At 49.4% G+C, this 24,634-nt stretch overlaps 1 long non-coding RNA gene across 1 annotated transcript; it reads right to left on the minus strand.

Annotated features, from left to right (window-relative positions):
* Positions 1 to 591: 591 nt before the first annotated feature.
* On the minus strand, positions 592 to 12,570 carry LOC130342243 (uncharacterized). The gene is made up of 3 exons (XR_008881923.1): positions 12,393 to 12,570; positions 9,098 to 9,391; positions 592 to 2,458 (listed from the first exon to the last, which is right to left on the minus strand). It is a non-coding gene; the product is annotated as an uncharacterized LOC130342243 (long non-coding RNA).
* Between the last annotated feature and the right edge of the window lie 12,064 nt (positions 12,571 to 24,634).

A 24,634-nucleotide genomic window follows, 5' to 3' on the forward strand; every position in this document is an offset into this window, starting at 1 on the left:
GTCAGGATGGTCCTACAGGGTCTCTGGGGGTATAGATGGGGTATGGTCAGGATGGTCCTACAGGGTCTCTGGGGGTATAGACAGGGTATGGTCAGGATGGTCCTACAGGGTCTCTGGGGGTATAGACAGGGTATGGTCAGGATGGTCCTACAGGGTCTCTGGCGGTATAAATAGGGTATGGTCAGGATGGTCCTACAGGGTCTCTGGGGGTATAGATGGGGTATGGTCAGGATGGTCCTACAGGGTCTCTGGGGGTATAGACAGGGTATGGTCAGGATGGTCCTACAGGGTCTCTGGGGGTATAGACAGGGTATGGTCAGGATGGTCCTACAGGGTCTCTGGGGGTATAGACAGGGTATGGTCAGGATGGTCCTACAGGGTCTCTGGGGGGTATAGACAGGGTATGGTCAGGAGGGTTCTACAGGGTCTCTGGGGGTATAGACAGGGTATGGTCAGGATGGTCCTACAGGGTCTCTGGCGGTATAAATAGGGTATGGTCAGGAGGGTAATCAATATATATCGGGGGAGAAACTGTTTTTTAACCGTTATTGAAAGAGCTTTATTGTTCGTACAGTCATTACAAGTCACACAATAAATTACGATAACACAAAGCAGGACAGTACGATACACAGCAAAGGCTCCCTAAGCTATACATCACACGGCATGCTACTCTAACACACCACTCATCCTGTAAGAGAAAAGCACGAGAAATCGAAAACCCAAAATACAATCTGTGATCGGGGTAGGGGCATGGGGGACTGTGTGGGGGTAGGGAGGGGGCGGATCACAGGGCCAAAACTGTGCTATAACTTCAGGGGGACATGGGGGAAGGAGAGGGGTCTTCAGTCTACTTCTTCATCGACGGCCGGGCTGTCCAAGATGGAATAGTCTTTGAGCAGGCTCCTGATGAACCTGTGGCAGTCCCAGACGGACATGTTCTCCCTGTTCATCATGAGGCGGTTCCTGGCAAGCCACACAGTCCTTAAAACAGTTCATAAGGCGCCAGGCCTCCTGGATGGCCTCCACGTCATGGGTCCCAGGGAACAGACCTTAAAGCACCGAAAGGTACGATAGGCAGTTCCTGGGTACAGAGTCTCTGAGTTCGTGTTCCAGGGCGTCTAACAGAGCCTGTGCAAAGGGGCACTGCCAAAACACGTGCAAAGAGGTTTCCTCCACAAAGGGGCACCGGGGGCAGTACCGCATTCTGCACAGGTCCCGGGCATGCATGAATGACCTGAGAGACAATCCTCCCTTAATGGCCATCCATGACAAGTCCTTGTGTCCATTCGTAAGCCCCATTAGTCCAAACTGTCTCTGCAGTGGCTGAGGGGAGCCCCGGAACCAGCTCCAACAAGTCTTTACCTCGGATTAGCTTGTAGATTGACTTTGGCTTCCACAGGTGAGGTGTTAGTCCCTCCCACCTGTCCCAATCCAGCTGTCTCCAGAGGGGCATGAGGAACAAGCGAGACATGGACCTGCCCGCTGAGACAGTCTTTTTTTAACAACAGTCTGCTGCACGCTGACACATGCAAAGGAGGCCCTCAGCAGAGTGGGGATATCGGGGATTTCTTTCCCACCCTTGCGGGGCTCCTTATACATCACAGTCCTCTTGACTCTGTCCATTTTGCCCCAGATGAAATGAAACACTGTCCAGGTGATGGCCTTGCAAACGGTGGTATGTGGAGGCCAGGCCTGTGCGGTATACTGGAGCACAGGCGAAACTTCACTCCGCAGGACCAGTGTTTTACCCTCCATAGAAAGCTTTCCAATCTTGGAATTCATCTTTGCCATTCGGTCTTGCCAAGACTTAAGGGCCACTCCTTCCTTCCTGAACCAGACTCCCAGGAATTGAATGAAGTCTGGCTTAACAGTAAAAGGTAAGGGGGCGAAAGAAGTCAGGTGCCACTCTCTGAAGAGCATAGCTTCTGACTTCCTGCAGTTGACTTTTGCCCCCGAAGCTTTGCCAAAGTCCTCGCAGGTCTGGACGATTGCAGTCACCGAACGCTGGTCAGTGCAGAAGACGGTCACGTCGTCCATGTAGAGCGAGCACTTGACCTTGTAGCGATCTGATTCTGGTGCGGTGATCCCTCTGATCTCTCCATTCTGACTTTGGGGCGTAGAGGTTGCCGTAGAAGTCGGAGATGACCCCCATCACCTCCTCCTTGCCCCTCCTCATGTGTCCGGTCTCATCTCGTAGTTAAGTCAGGGGCGTGTGACCAGCATGGAGCTTCTTGAAAAAGAAAGAGTTGCACTTCTCCCCCTTCTCGTGGTTCTCCACCTTGGAACGAAAAACAATTTGCTTGGATTCCTCCACAAAGTGCCTTTTCAAGCTCTTTTTGGTCTCCTCCAGCTCCTCCCTGATGTTCCAGCTGCACTGGAGCAGGTCTTGCAGTGACCGCAGCTCGCGCTGCAGCCTCCTGAAGTCCCACTTCTCACATGCCTGTTGTCTGTCTTTTGCCTGAAAGAAACAACAAAACTAGACTTTAACATATTCCCACCAATCGCTAATGCAGTTAAACAGACATTTGTCATTTTTGCCATACGAGGTACGCATCCCTATGTGGTGTCCCGGTACCGTATCCTATCCGGTACCTTCTATTGTGGTCCCCATAGCCAGGGTCCCTAGGACGTCGGGGTCCCAATTGTCTAGTTCACCCCTGGTCACCTCTTATCCAGATAGTAACTATCCAGTAACCATTTGGGATTTATGTCTATAGGATTGTATAAATGTAAATAAATAGTTAATTACCTTGCCATAGCGTAGCAGGACCTGCGGGTCATGTGATCAGGTGAACTCTATGGTATTTCTGCTTGAGGACCTTTGGAGGTCCCTGTGACGTAGTCAAACCTATCACACTGTGTAACAGTGAGTGACAGGTGTTCGGACCAATGAGATTAGCCCCACCCAGCAGCTCTCTTGTTCCTGTACAAGCAAGCAAGAAGCATCTGAGCTGCTGAGATCAGTGAGTCTAGGCCTGAATCTTGCAGCGACGGCCGATAACTTCTAATTACTGAGTGTATCAATCCCCACGCACTCTGCAAGATCACCGGACCTTATCTATCCCCTAAATCCGGACGGATCTGCAATAATTACCCTAAATTCAGAGACTTCTAATATCACTCAAGGTCCGCAACAATTGTCAGTCATTGAGATCTATAGAGACTGTTTGCCTGAGACTGTCATTGTTCATTGGATGTACTGCAAGCACTTAAGTAAAGTTTGTTCAAGTACATTGTGAACCTTCAGTCCTTTTATTACCTGCACCTATCGTTTCTGGGAAGGGCGGCGATAGGCCGGAGAATTACCTCAGCATACCAGCCCTCAGCCTGGCGTCACGAACTCTAGGGTTAACATTAACCCCTTACCTACCACAACATCCCAACTACCCTACACCCTCCCAGGGCTACTACAAAGCCTTTTGGGCGTTGCACGAACAGGATACGGGTGTGCACCTACTACAGTCGCCAATAGTGAAAGTGTACTCCCCCCCCAGAAAAAGAACTTTATTCATGTGCTGTAAACCTTGTTGCTGTGTACAGGAACGGTGCTTGTGGTGCACCATACAAGGGGGCCAAGAGAAAAGTAAGGGGGGAGGCGACAATTCTGTTACGACTAAGATGTGTAAACTGCGCAGTGAGTTCATGCTGCGATCCGTTGGTCTGGTCTGCACAGGTGGAGCCGAACTGCTGCTGGAAAAGCGTGCGAAGAAAACCCACGCTGCGCCCCACCCCTGGGCGTGGCCACCAAGTTACTGTGTCGCAGCAAAAAGGGAACTCAGAGATACAGGAGTCATTTCTGGAGGGACCGGAAGTCGGGGCTGCACCGATAGTGTCCTTCCTGCCCAGCGCCATTTTGAAGAAGCCTACTATAAAAGACACCACGCAGAGCAACCTCTTCAGTCTGCACGGAGAGGCGGAAAGTACAGACATGGCGGAGAGCAGCGTTCCACGTGGTGAAGTTAGCAAAATGGCGCCGGAAACACGGAAAGTTGTGGCAGTCGCAGCCCAACTTTTTCAAGAGCTTCCTGACCGTCTGCAGCGGTTGTCATTAGAGGAAGAGGGGGCCTGCTATCTTCCCCCACTGCCTGATGATGACGACGACGATTGGACAGAAACACCTCCAGCGGACAGCGCAGGGACACCTGGAGGTGCGTCACCGGTGAGATTGTCCCCTCACCACAGAACCTGGGGCTCGTGGGCCGAGATCCCATCGGAGGAGTCTGCTGTGAGTACCCCGCCAGAGGCGGCCTATTCTTCCTCCTCCAGCCCTGAGGTAATTTCTCGATCAAGCTTGCCAAGTGCACGACCGTGCTCACCAAAATTGCCGCAATGGGTGTTTGGAGATGAGCCGGAGCTGATCGAGTACATGCACAGAGTACTTCAATCATTACCTGGGAAGACACTCCCACCAATCCCAACTGCAGAAAGGGAAAGGGCCCGTCAAGAAGCCGAGCTGGCCGAATTGATGGAAAAGCTAAAGGCCCGACACAAAGAACTCTACGCTCCCAAGCACGTACATTTGCCATATGAAGAAATAGTGCGGTATCAAGAAAATACCAACGAAATGGAGGCATTGTACATCCGTAAATGGGATCACCCCCGAGAAGGGGAGGAGCCATTAGAAAGAAGAAGAGCAACTGTGGCCAAGTTCGACAAGGTCAGAGGTTATGGGACACACCTTGACTGCCACACTGGGCAGACCCTACTCGTAAACCGGCGAGCAGCGCAAAGGCCATATCTCCATAAGAAGTTCAATACCTTGGAGGTGGGTGAAATTGTGGAGTACACCCCCATCCAGAGCCTTCGTGGAGAATGGGCTGCAGCGGTCACCAGACCAACAGCCCCAACGCAGCTTCCATTCAAATATTTCCCGTCAACGGATTGGGAGTCCGATCCCTTCAACTTAAGGCCGACAAAGTCTGCTCCTAAAGCCTCCACCAGCGTACCCAAGGAGGAGGAGCTTCAACAGTCAAGTTCATCATCTTCTATGTACAGCAAAGAGTCAAGTTCATCATCTTCTATGTACAGCAAAGAGCCAAGTTCTTCATTTTCTACAGATCGTCGAGAGTCAAGTCCTGCTCAAGATCAAGAAAGTAAGCCCAAATTGCCGGCACCAAAGACCGTACCTAGGCCCTCTCGGAGCAATGAGAGTTTACCTGCTTCCAGGGTACCAACGAAAGAGTCATGGGTCCATTCTGGTTTGGAGATGGTACTCAAGCCCTATTGCCCCACTGTGATCCCGGCTGGTAAGCCTATAACCCCTTCTCAAGCTGCCTTTCACCACTCCATCCTCACCAATGTAGTGTGGCAAAGCTATGTCAAGTCTGATCCTGCCCCTGATGTTGGCAGATATAGAGGAACCAAGAAAGGCACTACAAGAGTAAAGAAGACAGAAAAACAATATGACATTGTCTCTTTAGAAGATGTTCTAACCATTTTGTTTTACAGCAACTAAGTTAAAGAATTGTGCCTAGCAGGACTGTGCTAAGTTGTTCCAGTTCAAAGTTCAACAACGTAACCACTAAGCTTGTGCCTGACTATTAAGTCAAGAGACTCCTAGCCTGTAGGAGATTCATTAAGGACTGTACCCGGCTGATTTGTGGTAGGGCCGTGTTTACCTTTCCCTTCCTATGAACTCCTAGTGTAGGTGGACTGCTGATCCTTATTAGTGTTGAGCGGCATAGGCCATATTCGAATTCGCGAATATTCGCGAATATATGGACGAATATTCGTCATATATTCGCGCATATTCGCATATTCGTTATATTCTCGTTTTATTTTCGCATATGCGAACATTCGAGTATGCGAAAATTAACATATGTGAATATTAGCATATACAAAATTAACATACGCAAATATTCGCATATGCGAATTTTCGCGCACCAGTCTCACACAGTAGTATTAGAGCCTTCTTTACACCACACAAGCTGGAAGCAGAGAGGGGTGATCACTGTGATGTGTACTGTGAAGAAAAGAAAAAAAAAAAAACGAATATTCGTAATTACGAATATATAGCGCTATATTCGCAAAATTCGCGAATATGCGATATTCACGAATAATATTCGAATTGCGAATATTCGCGAGCAACACTAATCCTTACACGTCTGCTTTATGTATATACCAGCAGCTTCATAAGAACTGTTATGATAAATGTTGCACTTATCGGGTGAATGCACCTGAAACATGTTGGAGTGTTGATAAATGTATAGTAAATATGTATATGGTTCTGTACACAGGAAGGTGTTCTCATGTCCGTGTACAGAAAAAAATAGGTAAGGTTTGTACGTAGAGAAAATAGTCTAATGTCTATGTACATAAAAAGTAAGGTAGAGTTGTACACAGAAAATATTGACATACTGCACATGTACACTCAACACTAAAAATATATATAATTCTTGTACATACAAATGTATAAAATGCTAAACGTGTTTAGTAGGTAACTCAACAGGGGACACCTCGGCTCCTCCGAAAGTAATATTATTGTTAGCACCTGTCTCAACAAAAATAGTAGGGAGGATTCCCCTTAAAATACTACTTGTTCACATAGTACTCTAGATTACTAACTTAAATGTACTACCTTGTTTCTCTAGTACATACACCAAAATAAATATCTCACTCAAGAAAACACTTAGGAATTGTAGCATATTGATACCCAATTCCTGCCACTGTTAGGGACACTTCTTCTCCTACATTGCGTGTGTGAGATGCTCTGCCTGGCCAGTAGGTGCTCTTACTAAAATAGAATTAAACACGTAATTCTAAGAATAACCTAGATGGGTTGTTTTGAAAGTGCTCTAGGGATAAGTAGCGTGTAGCTGATAGACCCTAGCAGCCACCCTTACTGTGACCTAGCTTCCGGCTAGCCAGTATAACCTTATGTGTACTAACAGGTAACTTATTGTTGGCAAAGGAATAAAATGTGTGAGATAATAAAAGTGTCTAAATCAGCTTGAAACTAAAGGTAAATAGAGCTGTACTAATGTCTAGATAGTCTCATGTATAGAGAGTTATATTAATGTTCAGTTTAGCCTCCAAGAATGTGTAGAGAGCTAATAAAAGTGTCTTAGGAGCTAGCAACTACATGTCAGATAGCTGCCTAATTGTCTAGTAAGCTTTGGAATGTATAATAAGTTTAATATAGTTGTCTAGGAAGCTAGAAACTAAAGGATAGATAGTTTCTTCAAATGTCTAGATAGCCTTCTTGTCTAGATAGCACCAATGCCTAGATAGATTCTAATTGTCTAGTTCAGATACTAGTAAGAGTATCAAAAGAATGTAAATGTGTTCAATGTTTACTTAGGATGTATAGTGAGTTTATAGAGCATCCTGTCCTTGTCCTGGTCCCTCTGTCTTAGGGGACAGACATCGAGGTCGACTTATCTTAAGTAAGGGGGTTTATGGTGTCCCGGTACCGTATCCTATCCGGTACCTTCTATTGTGGTCCCCATAGCCAGAGTCCCTAGGACGTCGGGGTCCAAATTGTCTAGTTCACTCCTAGTCACCTCTTATCCAGATAATAACTATCCAGTAACCATTTGGGATTTATGTCTATAGGATTGTATAAATGTAAATAAATAGTTAATTACCTTGCCATAGCGTAGCAGGACCTGCGGGTCATGTGATCAGGAGAACTCTATGGTATTTCTGCTTGAGGACCTTTGGAGGTCCCTGTGACGTAGTCAAACCTATCACACTGTGTAACAGTGAGTGACAGGTGTTCGGACCAATGAGATTAGCCCCACCCATATAAGGGAGCGGCGGCCATCTTCTCGCTCTCTTGTTCCTGTGCAAGCAAGCGAGAAGCATCTGCGCTGCTGAGATCTGTGAGTCTAGGCCTGAACCTTGCGGCGACGGCCGATAACTTCTAATTACTGAGTGTATCAATCCCCACGCACTCTGCAAGTTCACCGGACCTTATCTATCCCCTAAATCCGGACGGATCTGCAATAATTACCCTAAATTCAGAGACTTCTAATATCACTCAAGGTCCGCAACAATTGTCAGTCATTGAGATCTATAGAGACTGTTTGCCTGAGACTGTCATTGTTCATTGGATGTACTGCAAGAACTTAAGTAAAGTTTGTTCAAGTACCTTGTGGACCTTCAGTCATTTTATTACATGCACCTATCGTTTCTGGGAAGGGCGGCGATAGGCCGGAGAATGACCTCAGCATACCAGCCCTCAGCCTGGCGTCACAAACTCTAGGATTAAAATTAACCCCTTACCTACCACAACATCCCAACTACCCTACACCCCCCCAGGGCTACCACACCTAAGTTCCTCCATAAGCTCCCTCTGTGCCAGCAGGGCACAATTCAACTTCCAGGAGACTGGACCAGGTGGGAATCCATGGCCCAGAGTCCCCCGAAATCGAATGGCTCTTTGGTCAGAGAAGAAGCAGGGGACAATAGAGTATGACACCTTCCTAACTGCTCTCGAAGTGAAGATGAAGTCTATCCGAGAACGGAGCGAGCTATCGGGGCGGCTCCACGTATAGTTTACGGAGCCGTTTCCGATGGACCCAACAATGTCCTGCAAGGATGCCTCTGTCACCATCTCGATCAGCAGCTTGGATGTCAAGTCAAGATTGGTGGATGTGCCAGAACTGCGCCTGTCCACCTCAAAGGGGCATTTGAAGTCACCACCCAACACTTTTGCCCTAGTGGTGGCAAGCTGAGCCCGCAGGGCCTGGAGAACCTCCAGTGAAACATTCTTCTCAGGGGAGGCATACACGTTGAAGAGCCGGGTTCACCCACCCAGGAATCGTCTGTGACAAGAAGTCTGCCACAGATGAGCTCCTGGACGGAATTAAGTGCAAAGTTTCCTCCCCTGATCAGGATGGCCACCCCCACAGACCTACAGTCCCCCCCCCCCCACCAGACCAGTAGGAAGGGCCATGAGAGCACTGCCTGGCTAGATGGTTGTAAGACCTAGAAGAGGACAAAGCACATTCCTGCAGCATGTAAACATCACACCTCTAAGAAAGTAAGAACAGTCTGAAATATAAGCCTCTCTCTAATACTCCTCACATTAATGCTAAAGATGTTAAGATCAGCCATGGGAATAAACAGAGAGGTTAGTTCAAATATTATTTACCACTCCGGTCGGGCGGATCCTCTTCTCTACTGCCTGTCAGCTCCTGTGGCTTCTCATAGCACCCTTCCAAGAACATGTCGTAGACTGGATTGGCCGGTGTGTCTAGGATTTCCTTGACCTCTGGGTCCTGCAGCAGATCTTCCATGGACTGTACTTGGACCTGCTCCACTTGGGCCTGCTCCATCTCCTCCTCTTCATCTGAAGCTTGAAGGTTCTCGCAGGCCTCAATGATCTTTCTCTTGTAGGACTCGGCTGATGTGTTGTCCCTTCCTTTCCTCTTCCTCTGTATGGTACCTGGGGGAGGAAGCACAGGTTACCCTTCTTGGTCGGCTTGGCCTTCTGTGCTGCTGGCTCCGGAGCTCGGGCTGGCTTCGGTACTTTTGCTGCCACAGATGCCCATGTTCTCTCCCTCTGGGGGCAGTCCTTATAGCTGTGGGCCACCAGTCCGCAGAGGTTGCAGGTCTTGCTCTTGGGGCAATCCTTGGTTGTGTGACCTGTCACTCGGCAAAACCTACTGGCATCTTCCTTACAGTCCTTACTCTCGTGGCCTATCGGGGAGAAATACCTGATTAAAACGTAGCTTTTATATAACAACATTAAAGGTTAAGTATAAACCCCACCGACATAACAAACACCTCCACACCGCTTATGGCTAGCTGCGCGGTGTCTGCAATGGTCAGGGTTAAATACATGCACTTACCAGACTCACCGGCTTCCTGCTCCGCAACGGGGACTGCTTCCGGTTCACTGGCATCACATCTGTTGGTCGTGGGTAAGATCACCGGCCGCGAAAATGGTTGTCAGGGGAACGTGTCACATGATCGACCCGTTCCCTGACAGGTAAACACTTGTGATAAACAGGTATTGAGGCCGGGAAAGTTACAACAAACAGTTAAGGGAACAAACGAAGACGGACATCACAGGGAAATATTAGAAACTACAGAATACCTAGAAGCAGCGCAAATGGTGAGGAGCGAAAATAAATAGAGGACCGGGTGAGAGATTGTGGGTTTACAAGAAGAGGGGACAACGATGGGGGCAGCAATGTCAAATATACATGGTCCAAAGGGATTAGATGAAGCCAGAAAAATGAAGCTGCTCATTGAGGCAGCGTGGGTTAACCGCTTATAGGCAAAAGATCCACTTTGTTTCCCTCTGTAGAATACAGCGGTCCCAGTCACCTCCCCTCAGGGGTGGGCGAATCCAGTCAATGCCCATGAATTTAATGACCAAAGTGTCTCCCCCATGAACCTGATTGACATGTCATGTAAGGGGTGTGTCAAGGTCGTTAGAGATGTCCCCAATGTGTTCCCCTATGCGTCTTCTAAGCTCACGTTTAGTCTTGCCCACATATTCAATGCCACAAGTGCAGGTGGCCATGTACACCGCTCCATTAGATCTGCAGTTGATGAAATCAAAAAGTTTAAAGGTCCTGGAAGTGACATCACTAGTGAACGATTTACCTGTTTGGATGTATTTGCAGGCTACACATCCACTACAGCCAAAACACCCGACAGTCTCTCTCCAACCAAGTCCCTGGCTGCGTAGGATGTACATAATGACTTTTGACAACGACCACGTCTAAAAGTAATGGACGGTGTAGGCCCAATTCTGTCCGACAGGTCAGGATCCAGCAGTAGTGCCCCCAGTGTCGTCTAAGGATATCCTGTACCTGTTTGTTGTCGCTGTGAAAAGTGTCAATGATCCGTATGATGTTGTCACTATATGTCGGGGGTTTTGGAGTCAATAGTTCAGTCCTGGCCCTTGTCTTGCTGTGTTGGTAAGCCTCACGTACTACCACGTCAGGGTACCCTCTGGATCTGAACCTCATTCTTAGATCAGTGGATTGCCTCCTGAACTGCTCCTGTGCTGAACAGTTCCATTTCATTCTCAAGTATTGGCCCTTGGGGATGCCTGCTTTGAGGGCTCTGGGGTGATGGCTCTGCCAACACAGGAGGGCATCCGTGGAGGTGGGTTTTATGACAAACTGTCGTGTCCAAGCCCCTATTTCTATTTTTACAAATTAGGACGTCCAAGAAGGAGGATTCATGCTCTTGGATATCATAAGTGAACCTCAACCTCAAATCATTTGTGTTGAGGTGTTCCACAAATGTCACAAAGGCTGTTCCGGACCCATGCCACAAGACAAACACATCATCAATATACCTGGCCCACAGCCCGATGTGTGTAGTGTGCCTGATCTGCTCCTCACAGAAAACTAAAGACTCCTCCCACCAGCCTAAATACAAGTGGGGGCGCACAGGCTCCCCATGGCCGTCCCTTTCATCTGGTGGTAGGTCTTGTGATCAAAGAGGAAATAGTTCCTGGTGAGGGTAAATGGAAGCAGATCAAGCACAAACTGGCTGTGGGCCGGCAATGGATACCGCGGCCTTGGAGGATGAACTCTACCGCAGTGAGGCCCAGATGGTGTGAAATGCAAGTATAAAGGGCCTTAACATTCATACTTGCCAGCCATGTCTCACCCACCAAAGTCAGTCTGTACAATTTCTGCAGATCAGTCGTGTCCCTTGTGCAGGATGGTAGACTAGTTACAAATGGTTTCAAGATTTTGTCAACATAAACGCCCAGGTTCTGTGTGAGGCTCCCACTCCTGACCCTATGGGTCTGCCCTTTAATGGGGCTGTGCCTTTATGCACCTTGGGGAGTGTGTAAAATGTGGCCTATCTCGGAACATTGAGAAAATCCAGTTCATGGTCACTGATGGGCTGATGGGATCGGGCCTTGTGTAGTAGGGTTCTTATTTCCTGTCTGTCGGGTCAGTGAGGAGGATTTTGTAGCAATCCCGGTGCTTAAATAGATCCAAACACATTTGTCGGTAGTCACCTGAATCCATAAACACCGCGTTTCCTCCCATGTCTGAGGGTTTGATGGTTATGGATCTGTCCATTTCAAGACTGTGGACGGCTTTTTACTGTTCCACAGTCAGGTTGGACAAGTTCTAAGTCTCTCAATACTAGGTCAAGGACAATAGGGTTTAAGTGTTTCCCCCCCAGAGGTGTGGTGCACGAGTCAGACCCCGATCCCACATCGTCTGAAACTGACTTGTCTGATTCAGACAGGGACAATTGTGAGCATGGGTAAAGGGAAAGGTCGAAGCAGAGGTAGGGGTTCCAATCGAAGGGGTGGAAGAGGTCAAAGTGGGACTAATAACCAACCTTTTTTAGATGTCCCCCCTCCCCCCCAATCCAATATACCCCTTACGGAACAGAAACAATTAACTAATAAAGGTAGCACTTCACCCCAAGGATAATTAAGAAGGCAGGACTGCACTCACCGGAGCTTTATTTCACCATTCCAGGCATCAGGAGCGGGTGTAAAGAGGGAGGCGGGGGATGTGGACCGGAACAGTCTGTTTCACGCTAGTGGCAGCGCTTCTTGAAGCCGGTATACAATTACCGCGTCACCCGTGACTCCATATATAGACGTCACAGTGGGCGGTATCCGTGTCACATGTCAAAACAAGGTGAACATATGATCAAAACAAACCACACGTGGTGAAAAAGGTGAATGAAACAACGTAGTAGTACAGTACCGGCTTGTATCACATACAAACTAATTCCTTTTCAGTCACTCTCATAAGGAATCATAAAAACGGTCCCAAAAATCCTGCCGCTTCAAGTCTAAAAATCCAATACGCTTCTCTGCGTAGGAGGGTAACAGGTCTATCCCCACCTTTTGACCCAAATTTCAGGACTCTCGGATCGCTGGCATGAGCTTCTTTTACGTGATCAATCAATCTAGGGGCACCAACTCCAGTCTTTATCGAACGAACATGTTCCCGGAAGCGGATATGGAGGGGCCGGATAGTTTTGCCCACGTAAAAGAAGCCTCAGGGGCATAAGATGACAGATACAAGGTTTGTAGTACGGCACGTAATTAAATCCTTAGCACAATGACAAGAACCCCCTGACTGTATTCGGTTAGTGGCTAGGTTCTGGGCCCAAAAAGAACAGGTCCTGCATGGAGAATTTCCAGAAGGTAAACTTCTTGTCAGCCAATCCCCTCCGCTGCATGGCGTCACGGGACAGAGGATCCGCGTTTTTCAATATATCACCCAAGGTGTGATTTTTTCTATACGTGACCAATGGAGCATTCACAGCAACGTCTTTTAGGTCGGGATCAGATACCAAGATATACGAATGGTATTGGCCACAAGATTGTTCATACTGGAATTAGCAATAGAAAAAACAAATCTGAGGTTTAGCATTTAGTCTGCGTTTCGGGCGCAACAGGTCAGATCTTGGAGTTACAGCTGCTTTTTTCAAACCCTCATTGATTATTTTAGCGGGATATCCTCAGTATTAGATCCAACGCCTGGGCTTGTGAAGGGTCATCATCACCTTTCTTAACCGTAAGAATTGTTTATAGGGGATGCTCTTTCCATAACCCTGGGTGATTAATCTATCTTCTTGGATCATCAATTAGACGTCCAAGAAGATGAGTTCACAGTCGCCATATGTAGAGGTGAAGAGCATGTTTTCTCTGTTGGTAGTACAGTGACCCCCCGACCTACGATGGCCCCGACATACCATATATATATACAGTGCCCCCCCGACCTACGATGGCCCCGACATACCATATATATATACAGTGACCCCCCGACCTACGATGGCCCCGACATACCATATATATACAGTGACCCCCCGACCTACGATGGCCCCGACATACCATATATATATACAGTGCCCCCCCGACCTACGATGGCCCCGACATACCATATATATATACAGTGACCCCCCGACCTACGATGGCCCCGACATACCATATATATACAGTGACCCCCCGACCTACGATGGCCCCGACATACCATATATATATACAGTGCCCCCCCGACCTACGATGGCCCCGACATACCATATATATATACAGTGACCCCCCGACCTACGATGGCCCCGACATACCATATATATACAGTGACCCCCCGACCTACGATGGCCCCGACATACCATATATATATACAGTGCCCCCCCGACCTACGATGGCCCCGACATACCATATATATATACAGTGACCCCCCGACCTACGATGGCCCCGACATACCATATATATACAGTGACCCCCCGACCTACGATGGCCCCGACATACCATATATATATACAGTGCCCCCCCGACCTACAATGGCCCCGACATACCATATATATATACAGTGACCCCCCGACCTACGATGGCCCCGACATACCATATATATACAGTGACCCCCCGACCTACGATGGCCCCAACATACCATATATATATACAGTGCCCCCCCGACCTACGATGGCCCGACATACCATATATATATACAGTGACCCCCCGACCTACGATGGCCCCGACATACCATATATATACAGTGACCACCCGACCTACGATGGCCCCGACATACCATATATATATACAGTGCCCCCCCGACCTACGATGGCCCCGACATACCATATATATATACAGTGACCCCCCGACCTACGATGGCCCCGACATACCATATATATATACAGTGACCCCCGACCTACGATGGCCCCGACATACCATGTATATATACAGTGACCCCCCGACCTACGATGGCCCCGACATACCATATATATACAGTGACCCCCCGACCTACGATGGCCCCGACATACCATATATATATACAGTGACCACCCGACCTACGATGGCCCCGACATACCATATATATATACAGTGACCCCCCGACCTACGATGGCACCGACATACCATATATACATACAGTGACCCCCCGACCTACGATGGCCCCGACATACCATATATATATACAGTGACCCCCCGACCTACGATGGCCCCGACATACCATATATATATACAGTGACCCCCCGACCTACGATGGCCCCGACATACCATATATATATATATACAGTGACCCCCCGACCTACGATGGCCCCGACATACCATATATATACAGTGACCCCCCGACCTACGATGGCCCCAACATACCATATATATATACAGTGACCCCCCCCGACCTACGATGGCCCCAACATACCATATATATATATATATACAGTGACCCCCCGACCTACGATGGCCCCGACATACCATATATATAAAGTGACCCCCCGACCTACGATGGCCCCGACATACCATATATATACAGTGACCCCCCGACCTACGATGGCCCCGACATACCATATATATACAGTGACCCCCCGACCTACAATGGCCCCGACATACCATATATATATATATACAGTGACCCCCCCGACCTACGATGGCCCCGACATACCATATAAATACAGTGACCCCCCCCACCTACGATGGCCCCGACATACCATATAAATACAGTGACCCCCCGACCTACAATGGCCCCGACATACCATATATATACGCTGCCCCGCCGACCTACGATGGCCCCAACATACCATATATATATACAGTGACCCCCCGACCTACGATGGCCCCGACATACTATATATATACAGTGACCCCCCGACCTACGTTGGCCCCGATATACCATATATATACAGTGACCCCCCGACCTACGATGGCCCCGACATACCATATATATACAGTGACCCCTGACCTACGATGGCCCCGACATACTATATATATACAGTGACCCCCGACCTACGATGGCCCCGACATACTATATATATACAGTGACCCCCCGACCTACGTTGGCCCCGATATACCATATATATACAGTGACCCCCCGACCTACGATGGCCCCGACATACCATATATATACAGTGACCCCCCGACCTACGATGGCCCCGACATACCATATATATACAGTGACCGCTCGACCTACGATGGCCCCGACATACCATATATATACAGTGACCCCCCCGACCTACGATGGCCCGACATACCATATATATATACAGTGACCCCACAACCTACGATGGCAGCGAAATACCATATATATATACAGTGACACCCCCCCCCGACCTACGATGGCCCCGACATACCATATATATACAGTGACCCCCGACCTACGATGGCACCGACATACCATATGTATATACAGTGACCCCCCCCCCGACCTACAATGGCCCCAACATACCATATATATACAGCGTCCCCCGACCTACGATGGCCCCGACATACCATATATATACAGTGACCCCCCGACCTACGATGGCCCCGACATACCATATATATATATATACAGTGACCCCCGACCTACGATGGCCCCGACATACCATATATATACAGTGACCCCCCCGACCTACGATGGCCCAGACATACCATATATATATACAGTGACCCCCGACCAACGAAGGCCCCGACATACCATATATACACAGTGACCCCCCCGACCTACGATGGCCCCAACATACCATATATATACAGTGACCCCCGACCTACGATGGCCCCGACATACCATATATATACAGTGACCCCCCGACCTACGATGGCCCCGACATACCATATATATATACAGTGACCCCCCGACCTACAATGGCCCCGACATACCATATATATATACAGTGACCCCCCGACCTACGATGGCCCCGACATACCATATATATACAGTGACCCCCTGACCTACGATGGCCCCGACATACCATATATATATATATACAGTGACCCCCCGACCTACGATGGCCCCGACATACCATATATATAAAGTGACCCCCCGACCTACGATGGCCCCGACATACCATATATATACAGTGACCCCTCGACCTACGATGGCCCCGACATACCATATATATACAGTGACCCCCCGACCTACAATGGCCCCGACATACCATATATATATACAGTGACCCCCCCGACCTACGATGGCCCCGACATACCATATAAATACAGTGACCCCCCGACCTACGATGGCCCCAACATACCATATAAATACAGTGACCCCCCGACCTACGATGGCCCCGACATACCATATATATGCAGTGACCCCCCGACCTACGATGGCAGCGAAATACCATATATATATACAGTGACACCCCCCCTGACCTACGATGGCCCCGACATACCATATATATACAGTGACCCCGACCTACGATGGCACCGACATACCATATGTATATACAGTGACCCCCCCCTGACCTACAATGGCCCCAACATACCATGTATATACAGTGTCCCCCGACCTACGATGGCCCCGACATACCATATATATACAGTGACCCCCCGACCTACGATGGCCCCGACATACCATATATATATAAACAGTGACCCCCGACCTACGATGGCCCCGACATACCATATATATATATATATACAGTGACCCCCCTGACCTACGATGGCCCCGACATACCATATATATACAGTGACCCCCCGACCTACGATGGCCCCGACATACCATATATATATATACAGTGACCCCCCGACCTACAATGGCCCCGACATACCATATTTATATACAGTGACCCCCCCGACCTACGATGGCCCCGACATACCATATAAATACAGTGACCCCCCGACCTACGATGGCCCCGACATACCATATATATACAGTGACCCCCCGACCTACAATGGCCCCGACATACCATATATATACAGTGACCCCCCGACCTACGATGGCCCCAACATACCATATATATATACAGTGACCCCCCGACCTACGATGGCCCTGACATACCATATATATACAGTGACCCCCCCGACCTACGATGGCCCCGACATACCATATATATACAGTGACCCCCCGACCTACGATGGCCCTGACATACCATATATATACAGTGACCCCTGACCTACAATGGCCCGACATACCATATATATATATACAGTGACCCCCCCCCGACCTACGATGGCCCCGACATACCATATATATACAGTGACCCCTGACCTACAATGGCCCGACATACCATATATATATATACAGTGACCCCCCCCCGACCTACGATGGCCCCGACATACCATATATATACAGTGACCCCCCCGACCTACGATGGCCCCAACATACCATATATATATACAGTGACCCCACGACCTACGATGGCAGCGAAATACCATATATATATACAGTGACCCCCCGACCTACGATGGCCCCGACATACCATATATATACAGTGACCCCCCGACCTACGATGGCCCCGACATACCATATATATATATATAGTAAACCCCCCCCCCCCGACCTACGATGGCCCCGACATACCATATATATACAGTGACCCCCGACCTACGATGGCACCGACATACCATATATATACAGTGACCCCCCCGACCTACGATGGCCCCAACATACCATATATATACAGTGTCCCCCGACCTACGATGGCCCCGACATACCATATATATACAGTGACCCCCCCCCGACCTACAATGGTCCCAACATACCATATATATACAGTGTCCCCCGACCTACGATGGCCCCGACATACCATATATATACAGTGACCCCCCCGACCTACGATGGCCCCGACATACCATATATATACAGTGACCCCCCAACCTACGATGGCCCCGACATACCATATATATACAGTGACCCCCCCGACCTACGATGGCCCCGACATGCCATATATATACAGTGACCCCCGACCTACGATGGCCCGACATACCATATATATACAGTGACCCCCGACCTACGATGGCCCCGACATACCATATATATACAGTGACCCCTGACCTACGATGGCCCCGACATACTATATATATACAGTGACCCCCGACCTACGATGGCCCCGACATACTATATATATACAGTGACCCCCCGACCTACGTTGGCCCCGATATACCATATATATACAGTGACCCCCCGACCTACGATGGCCCCGACATACCATATATATACAGTGACCCCCCGACCTACGATGGCCCCGACATACCATATATGTATATACAGTGACCCCCCCCCGACCTACGATGGCCCGACATACCATATATATATACAGTGACCCCTGACCTACAATGGCCCGACATACCATATATATATATACAGTGACCCCCCCCCCGACCTACGATGGCCCCGACATACCATATATATACAGTGACCCCCCCGACCTACGATGGCCCCAACATACCATATATATATACAGTGACCCCACGACCTACGATGGCAGCGAAATACCATATATATATACAGTGACCCCCCGACCTACGATGGCCCCGACATACCATATATATACAGTGACCCCCCGACCTACGATGGCCCCGACATACCATATATATACAGTGACCCCCCGACCTACGATGGCCCCGACATACCATATATATATATATAGTAAACCCCCCCCCCCGACCTACGATGGCCCCGACATACCATATATATACAGTGACCCCCGACCTACGATGGCACCGACATACCATATATATACAGTGACCCCCCCGACCTACGATGGCCCCAACATACCATATATATACAGTGTCCCCCGACCTACGATGGCCCCGACATACCATATATATACAGTGACCCCCCCCCGACCTACAATGGCCCCAACATACCATATATATACAGTGTCCCCCGACCTACGATGGCCCCGACATACCATATATATACAGTGACCCCCCGATCTACGATGGCCCCGACATACCATATATATACAGTGACCCCCCAACCTACGATGGCCCCGACATACCATATATATACAGTGACCCCCCCGACCTACGATGGCCCCGACATACCATATATATACAGTGACCCCCCAACCTACGATGGCCCCGACATACCATATATATACAGTGACCCCCCCGACCTACGATGGCCCCGACATGCCATATATATACAGTGACCCCCGACCTACGATGGCCCCGACATACCATATATATACAGTGACCCCCGACCTACGATGGCCCCGACATACCATATATATACAGTGACCCCTGACCTACGATGGCCCCGACATACTATATATATACAGTGACCCCCGACCTACGATGGCCCCGACATACTATATATATACAGTGACCCCCCGACCTACGTTGGCCCCGATATACCATATATATACAGTGACCCCCCGACCTACGATGGCCCCGACATACCATATATATACAGTGACCCCCCGACCTACGATGGCCCCGACATACCATATATGTATATACAGTGACCCCCCCCCCGACCTACGATGGCCCGACATACCATATATATATACAGTGACCCCACAACCTACGATGGCAGCGAAATACCATATATATAAACAGTGACACCCCCCCCCGACCTACGATGGCCCACTTGTATTTAGGCTGGTGGGAGGAGTCTTTAGTTTTCTGTGAGGAGCAGATCAGGCACACTACACACATCGGGCTGTGGGCCAGGTATATTGATGATGTGTTTGTCTTGTGGCATGGGTCCGGAACAGCCTTTGTGACATTTGTGGAACACCTCAACACAAATGATTTGAGGTTGAGGTTCACTTATGATATCCAAGAGCATGAATCCTCCTTCTTGGACGTCCTAATTTGTAAAAATAGAAATAGGGGCTTGGACACGACAGTTTGTCATAAAACCCACCTCCACGGATGCCCTCCTGTGTTGGCAGAGCCATCACCCCAGAGCCCTCAAAGCAGGCATCCCCAAGGGCCAATAGTTGAGAATGAAATGGAACTGTTCAGCACAGGAGCAGTTCAGGAGGCAATCCACTGATCTAAGAATGAGGTTCAGATCCAGAGGGTACCCTGACGTGGTAGTACGTGAGGCTTACCAACACAGCAAGACAAGGGACAGGACTGAACTATTGACTCCAAAACCCCCGACATATAGTGACAACATCATACGGATCATTGACACTTTTCACAGCGACAACAAACAGGTACAGGATATCCTTAGACGACACTGGGGGCACTACTGCTGGATCCTGACCTGTCGGACAGAATTGGGCCTACACCGTCCATTACTTTTAGACGTGGTCGTTGTCAAAAGTCATTATGTACATCCTACGCAGCCAGGGACTTGGTTGGAGAGAGACTGTCGGGTGTTTTGGCTGTAGTGGATGTGTAGCCTGCAAATACATCCAAACAGGTAAATCGTTCACTAGTGATGTCACTTCCAGGACCTTCAAACTTTTTGATTTCATCAACTGCAGATCTAATGGAGCGGTGTACATGGCCACCTGCACTTGTGGCATTGAATATGTGGGCAAGACTAAACGTGAGCTTAGAAGACGCATAGGGGAACACATTGGGGACATCTCTAACGACCTTGACTCACCCCTTACATGACATGTCAATCAGGTTCATGGGGGAGACACTTTGGTCATTAAATTCATGGGCATTGACTGGATTCGCCCACCCCTGAGGGGAGGTGACTGGGACCGCTGTATTCTACAGAGGGAAACAAAGTGGATCTTTTGCCTATAAGCGGTTAACCCACGCTGCCTCAATGAGCAGCTTCATTTTTCTGGCTTCATCTAATCCCTTTGGACCATGTATATTTGACATTGCTGCCCCCATCGTTGTCCCCTCTTCTTGTAAACCCACAATCTCTCACCCGGTCCTCCTATTTATTTTCGCTCCTCACCATTTGCGCTGCTTCTAGGTATTCTGTAGTTTCTAATATTTCCCTGTGATGTCCGTCTTCCTTTGTTCCCTTAACTGTTTGTTGTAACTTTCCCGGCCTCAATACCTGTTTATCACAAGTGTTTACCTGTCAGGGAACGGGTCGATCATGTGACACGTTCCCCTGACAACCATTTTCGCGGCCGGTGATCTTACCCACGACCAACAGATGTGACGCCGTTGCGGAGCAGGAAGCTGATATATTATAGATTAATGTCTGCAGAATAACTTTCCAATAGCATGTTATTAAAAATTATGCTTCTTTCTATGAAATTTTCCACGTTGAACAAATGACCACTGGGGGTCTCCCTACCAGTCCTTTTTATAGATTTCAGACTCATGCTGCAGCCGGGACACAGACAAACTCCCTGGCAGGGAGCAGTGCTGAGTTTGCCTGTGTCCTGGCTGCAGCCTGAGATTTAGGACTCCAGCATGAGTCTGAAATCTATAAAAAAAGGACTGGTAGGGAGACCCCCAGTGGTCATTTTTTCAACGTGGAAAATTAAATGGTAATAAGCATATTTTTTAATAACATGCAATTGGAAAGTTATTCTGCAGACATTAATCTATAATATATCAAAAGTTTTTTTCATGAAAGGTCCCCTTTAAAGGTTAAGTTTTTATCAGGTGTTTCTCCCCCGATATATATTGATTAACATCCTGACCATACCCTGTCTATAACCCCCCAGAGACCCTGTAGGACCCTCCTGACCATACCCTGTCTATACCCCCATAGACCCTGTAGGACCCTCCTGACCATACCCTGTCTATAACCCCCCAGAGACCCTGTAGGACCATCCTGACCATACCCTGTCTATAACCCCCCAGAGACCCTGTAGGACCCTCCTGACCATACCCTGTCTATAACCCCCCAGAGACCCTGTAGGACCCTCCTGACCATACCCTGTCTATAACCCCCCAGAGACCCTGTAGGACCCTCCTGACCATACCCTGTCTATACCCCCAGAGACCCTGTAGGACCATCCTGACCATACCCTGTCTATACCCCCAGAGACCCTGTAGGACCCTCCCGACCATACCCTGTCTATACCCCCAAGACCCTGTAGGACCCTCCTGACCATACCCTGTCTATACCCCCAAGACCCTGTAGGACCCTCCTGACCATACCCTGTCTATAACCCCCCAGAGACCCTGTAGGACCATCCTGACCATACCCTGTCTATACCCCCAGAGACCCTGTAGGACCCTCCTGACCATACCCTGTCTATAACCCCCCAGAGACCCTGTAGGACCCTCCTGACCATACCCTGTCTATAACCCCCCAGAGACCCTGTAGGACCCTCCTGACCATACCCTGTCTATACCTCCAGAGACCCTGTAGGACCATCCTGACCATACCCTGTCTATAACCCCCCAGAGACCCTGTAGGACCCTCCTGACCATACCCTGTCTATACCCCCAAGACCCTGTAGGACAATCCTGACCATACCCTGTCTATACCCCCAAGACCCTGTAGGACCCTCCTGACCATACCCTGTCTATACCCCCATAGACCCTGTAGGACCATCCTGACCATACCCTGTCTATAACCCCCCAGAGACCCTGTAGGACCCTCCTGACCATACCTTATCTATAACCCCCCAGAGACCCTGTAGGACCCTCCTGACCATACCCTGTCTATACCCCCAAGACCCTGTAGGACCCTCCTGACCATACCCTGTCTATACCCCCAAGACCCTGTAGGACCCTCCTGACCATACCCTGTCTATACCCCCATAGACCCTGTAGGACCATCCTGACCATACCCTGTCTATACCCCCATAGACCCTGTAGGACCATCCTGACCATACCCCATCTATACCCCCATAGACCCTGTAGGACCCTCCTGACCATACCCTGTCTATACCCCCAGAGACCCTGTAGGACCCTCCTGACCATACCTTGTCTATAACCCCCCAGAGACCCTGTAGGACCCTCCTGACCATACCCTGTCTATAACCCCCCAGAGACCCTGTAGGACCCTCCTGACCATACCCTGTCTATAACCCCCCAGAGACCCTGTAGGACCCTCCTGACCATACCCTGTCTATAACCCCCCAGAGACCCTGTAGGACCCTCCTGACCATACCTTATCTATAACCCCCCAGAGACCCTGTAGGACCCTCCCGACCATACCCCATCTATACCCCCAGAGACCCTGTAGGACCCTCCTGACCATACCCTGTCTATACCCCCAGAGACCCTGTAGGACCATCCTGACCATACCCTGTCTATACCCCCAAGACCCTGTAGGACCCTCCTGACCATACCCTGTCTATACCCCCAAGACCCTGTAGGACCCTCCTGACCATACCCTGTCTATACCCCCATAGACCCTGTAGGACCATCCTGACCATACCCTGTCTATACCCCCATAGACCCTGTAGGACCATCCTGACCATACCCCATCTATACCCCCATAGACCCTGTAGGACCCTCCTGACCATACCCTGTCTATACCCCCAGAGACCCTGTAGGACCCTCCTTACCATACCTTGTCTATAACCCCCCAGAGACCCTGTAGGACCCTCCTGACCATACCCTGTCTATAACCCCCCAGAGACCCTGTAGGACCCTCCTGACCATACCCTGTCTATAACCCCCCAGAGACCCTGTAGGACCCTCCTGACCATACCCTGTCTATAACCCCCCAGAGACCCTGTAGGACCCTCCTGACCATACCTTATCTATAACCCCCCAGAGACCCTGTAGGACCCTCCCGACCATACCCCATCTATACCCCCAGAGACCCTGTAGGACCCTCCTGACCATACCCTGTCTATACCCCCAGAGACCCTGTAGGACCCTCCTGACCATACCCTGTCTATACCCCCAGAGACCCTGTAGGACCATCCTGACCATACCCTGTCTATACCCCCAGAGACCCTGTAGGACCCTCCCGACCATACCCTGTCTATACCCCCAAGACCCTGTAGGACCCTCCTGACCATACCCTGTCTTTACCCCCCATAGACCCTGTAGGACCATCCTGACCATACCCTGTCTATACCCCCATAGACCCTGTAGGACCATCCTGACCATACCCTGTCTATACCCCCATAGACCCTGTAGGACCATCCTGACCATACCCTGTCTATACCCCCAGAGACCCTTTAGGACCATCCTGAC

This window comes from Hyla sarda, unplaced genomic scaffold, assembly GCF_029499605.1.
Source record: "Hyla sarda isolate aHylSar1 unplaced genomic scaffold, aHylSar1.hap1 scaffold_645, whole genome shotgun sequence".
In the NCBI taxonomy this organism is placed as follows: domain Eukaryota; kingdom Metazoa; phylum Chordata; class Amphibia; order Anura; family Hylidae; genus Hyla; species Hyla sarda.